Below are 5,310 nucleotides of genomic sequence, written 5' to 3' on the forward strand. Positions count from 1 at the left end.
GGTGGCAGTCTGGAGCAGCAGAACTAAAGGCAAAGAGATGAAATGAGTGTTTATGGAGTGAATGAGGCCCAAACTGGTGACAGCTCATTTATGGCAGTGGAACTGAGGATGAAGAGAAAAGCGATTTAAGAAATACCAGGGGGTTAGCTCCATAGGACTTTAATGATCACTGGCTGGGGGAGGTGAGTGAAGATGCACAAATCTAGATTAACCACTGGTTTTGGATGCATCGGTGCTGTGAGCTGCAGGAGTGCTGGAAACTGCCTGCCTTTGGGCAGGTCCTCTGCAAACAGGGAGTAAACAGAACTGAATTGTTTGGACAGACTGGGAGGAGACTGAATCTTACCAATTGGTGGCAGGGGGAAGCCACTTAGGGGCCTTGTCCACTGTCCTGCCTAATGAGGTGTTTCCGGTTGGCAGTCCTGAAACCTAAACAACCATACTTGTTGGTATCCAGTCAATTGTGGCTCATCGCAGTCCCACATGTGTTACAGAATAGCATTCCTCCACAGGCTTTTCCTGGCAATAATCTTTCATATCCTCTTGACATTCTAAAATTCTGTCATATAAGATTGTTTGCAGTTCCTGAGCACTCAAGACTGTTATTTCATGCCTCTGTCATATTGTTAATGTGTTTGTTCCCTGTGCCTTTCATGTCCTATTCTCTATAAGACCTTTCCTGACTGTCACAGAAAGCATTTCTTTAAACGCTTCAACTACTAAAGCTTTTAACTATTAGAATCCAGGCCTTCCTTCTGCTACTCTACTGGGTGGGTTCAGACTGGTCCCTTAGAGCAAACCATTTACACCACCTGGGGACCTTTGACTCTCCCTAACAATGGTAAAGTCTTTGTTGCTAGGGATGCCCTGAGTGCCCCCTGGGTTGAACTTCTTGTGTCCTGTGTCTTGTGAAAACACTGTGATGGATGCCTAGGCACAGTTATCAGAGACAGAAGGAAACACATCACGTGGCACACAAAGCCCCAGACATGTACTTTGCAGGTAGTTTTACCCACAATGGGAATCATCCCATTAGAATGTTGGTATAAAATTTGTCCCTGACTTTTGCTGAAGGAAACAATGACCTCTGGCCAGCCTGAACAGCATGCAGGTCAGCTTCAACTCACTGGCCAGAGGAATATGGATAACAGAATTTGCCACAGATTTCTTCCTTGAGGGTCAAGGCAAAGTCTGTACCAATGGTTTACGTATCCTGCTACACATGGATACACACCCATGTACACATATTATTTAGAGGAGCCTGATGAGAAAGATTAATCCAGGAACTTATGAAGGAAGTCACCTGACTTTCTGAGACAGACCCTAGTCACACCCTAGTGGGATTCATTTAGATAGTTGAATCCATGATCTAGGGGTGCAAGGCTGAGGTCAGGGCTCCAATGTAGCCTCATGCTATTGCTCGGGTCCTGCCAATCAAAGCTGTGATTAAACATTTCCTGAGACAAGATGAAAGGAATGGTCCCCACCGCTGCCAATTTCAGTTCAGCTGGTTAACTTGACTAGTGGCATGGGATATCTTTAGGAATATTCCCCAGGGCCTAACCTTTGTGTGTGAGGGTGTGGGGGTGGGGGTGTGTATGTGTGGGTGTGTGGGTATGGGTGTGTAACAAGGAGAGGAATTGTGAGGAAATAAACTTTTCTTGATTTTTCAGTGATCCAAAAAACCCAGTCTTCTGAGACTCTTCACACAACATGAATATTAGATCTTTAGTCATTTATGTAGTTAATTGCTCTGATTTGAAAGAATAGGTACTCTCTTATCTTGGAGGACCAAAGAGTTAAACCCAAATAGGTCCCATGTTAAGTCCCCAAGGTACCAGGAAGACTGGAGTGCTCTGTCCGTAGTGGTATTTTGAGAAGGAATACCAAACCAAAACCAAACTCATTGCTGTTGAGTCAAATCTGACTCATAGTGACCCCTCTTTGGGTTTCTGAGGTGGTACCTTTATGGAAGTAGATGCCCCAGTCTGCCTTCCAAGGAGTGGCTGGTGGGTTTGAACCACCAGCCTTCTGGTCAGCAGTCAAATGCCTTAGGCACTACATTACCAGAGCTCCCTCAAGAAAGAATGAGGCCCTGAAATTTGAAGAGGTCTCAAGATCACAGAAGCCAAAACACTGAGGACCATCTAGCTGCTGGAAAGATTTTACTTACATACCAAAGGGCTAGAGTAAGGAGGAGACCCTTTGCGAGAAGACTGCTACTTTGTCCCATCATAAGCAACAAGGGAAACTCATTTTTCCTTGTCCTTAATCTTGTGAGGACAATTGATCTGGCTCATATTGCACCATCCCAGGATTAAGACTGGGCAAGTGGGACCGACACACTAAGTATTACTGTGAGATATTTAATAAGAAGTCTGTCTCTCATCAGAAACCTCGTATGTGTAGTCAGGATGCAATTACCAAAGATGAACACTGTAAACTCAACACGGGTCAAATGGAGAGACCTTCTCAAGAAAGCAGTTGTATTAAATATACGAGAATGAGAAACTAAGTTACATGAATATTGTAATGTGTGACTTCGACTCAGGGCTTCAGAGTGAACTGGTTCATAATTGGCTGACAAAGTGAAATCACAACATACCTGAATTTTTTAAATTTGGGTGAAGTTGAACTGGAATGGGAAATACTATGGATCAAAGCCCTGGAAAGGGAGATTCAAAAGAGGCATAGTTAGGTCTCTCAAGAGCCTGATGCAGGAGATTGGATAATTGCCAGGAGTGTAGAGAGTGACACACAAAATGGTTGTTGCTACCATCTTTGAGTAGGGCACCATTGTTTCCAACTCTGCTAATCAGAAGATTATGTTGTTTTGCAATACATACACACACTATCCTTGTTTTCTAAGACAGAGGTGAAATTTCTAGCAGGGGATCAGACCATAATTTTTCCCATTCTGGCTCTTGTTCTTATTTACTCATATCTTGCAATTTCTGGTTAGATCTGATGTGCTTAGTCAGCCATGACCAAACGAGGTAGAACTGGTTCAAAGGCCTGCTTTGATTTAGCAGCGCAGAAGACCTCACTGACCTAGAGTAGTTTCTAGGAGTGTTAAGAATACACTCACTGGAGGGGGTTAGAGAATACACTGTTGATGAGAGAAATAGGCCAAAGTTTCAAGAATTTTGTCCTAGCCTGGTAGAACCACTGAGGCTATGGCCCCTAGCTGCCCTTCAGGTCTAGAATTGAACCCACTCCTATGGTTTCCAGCCAAGCAAAAACAGGCATAGGCATTGAACATTTACATGAGGTAAATACACTCCTTGGATAGAGCAATCATGGGAGAGAGAAGGGCTGTTGATGCACAAGGTGACACCTCAGGAAACAGGGGTGCGTGAAGGAATGGATACAGGGAAGAGTCGACTATTGGGAGGAAGTGGGAGGGAAGCCATTTCATTGTGGTGAATTGTAGTCAATGTCATGAGACAAAGTGTATGTGAACTGCTGTATGGAAAGGGAATTTGCTCTGTAAATTTTCACCCAAATCACAATACAAATAAAAAAAGAAAACAGGAAGAAAAAAAAAAGAATATTTTCCTTATGATACAAATAAGAGGGAGGGAATAAGGGTGAGGAAGTTTATAGTGAAAGATTTGAACTCATCATTGAGAAGAAAGGGAATGTAAATTAACTAAAGTTAGTAGAATTCTTGGCCACTGTGGGATTTCCTTCAGCAGTACTTAGATGTCTGGGTGAAGGTAAGGAGGGTGCTAATTACTCCCCTGTATAGCTGGGGTTTTGTCAAATAAGTACACTGAAAGGACAAAAAGGGACTACAGGGTGTAAACTCGAAAGATTGAAATCTCAGATCATGGAATCTAAGAAGGATGAGAATGAAAATGAAGGCAGAAGGTGACAAGGACACAGGCACTTCCTCTGGGCTCTGCTTTGCCTCTGGCTGCAAGAAAATAAAGAGGCTCCATTGTTGGCACTCTGGGGAAATGGTTAAGCGGTGAAGAGAATGTCTAGAACCATACAAAGACATACAGGATATCAAAGTCTGGAAGCAAAAATATTTCATATTTTTATACAAAGTAATCATTAGATTCATAACTTTTTTAGGTTTATTACTTTTAACTGGAAGTTGAAAGAAAATTCTTGTTTACATATAAAATTGTCTGTCTTTCAGGACTTTTAGGAAAATCATACATGCAGAGGTCTACATTTTCTTAACGTAAGATACAAACCCTGCATTTCTTTGTTACATCTTCGGTTCTGCTAAGCAAATATTTAGTTTCCTATGTGGCTAGTAAATCTTGACTGAAGCTTGAGATTGTGTACCTCTAATTGACCTGGTGATGTGTCAAACACAAAAACCAAACAAGTAAGGAAATAAATTTTATTCAGCCTATTGCAATAGTCAGAGCACAATAGATCTAAAGATCAGAGTTATTTGCTGCATAGTTTTCCTCATACTTTTGTAGGGATTTGACATTTATAGGTGAGTGATGCAATCAGAATTGCTTTTACAATCAAGCCATAAATAAAGCACTACAAAGAAGCAGTACAACTCAACCACAAAACTTCTAATATAAAATGGGAAATTTTGAGGGGAGGGGAGGGAACACTGCAAAAAAAAAAGAAATACACTAAAAGAAATACATTGACTCATGTCACTTTAGTTTTGTGTATTTCACTGTACATAAATTATATTTCAGTAAAATGTGTTTTGAAAAAATTAAAGAAAGTGGAAACTTCAGGGCTACTATTAGCTGCAAAATTTCTAAGAACATTTCCTTAGCATGGTTTTAATTTGCTGCAGACAAATGAAGTCCTCCTTTCCCACCAATTAATAAGTTGACCTCTTTCAAGTATTTCTTAGGGAGCTCTGGTAGCATAACACCTAAAGCACTTGAACCAGAAGGCTGGAGGTTCAAACCCACCAGCCACTCCTTGGAAGGAAGTTTGGGCAAACTACTTCAGTAGTGATATTGCCTCAGAAATCCAAGGTAGGGGTTGCTATGAGTTGGCTCCAACTCGATGGCACATAACCACCACAACAACAAGTATTTCTTACAGTGATGGGTAATAATTTCAATCCTTGGAATAATACCTACGGCCTAATGAACATGTGAAAATAATTATGTGGATCTATATAACTACAGAGAAATTATAAGGAATAATTTATAAAAATCCTGTTATTGTTGAGTCAATTTCAACTCATAAGTGATCTTACAGGACAGAATAGAATTGCCTGGTAGGGTTTCCAAGGCTGTAAATCATTATGGAAGTGGACTCCCACCTCTTTCCTTGGCTGAGCAGCTGGTAAGTTTCAACCTGGGATCCTTC

This window comes from Orycteropus afer, unplaced genomic scaffold (assembly GCF_000298275.1).
Source record: "Orycteropus afer afer isolate SDZICR_OR568_19922 unplaced genomic scaffold, OryAfe1.0 scaffold00628, whole genome shotgun sequence".
Classification (NCBI taxonomy): domain Eukaryota; kingdom Metazoa; phylum Chordata; class Mammalia; order Tubulidentata; family Orycteropodidae; genus Orycteropus; species Orycteropus afer.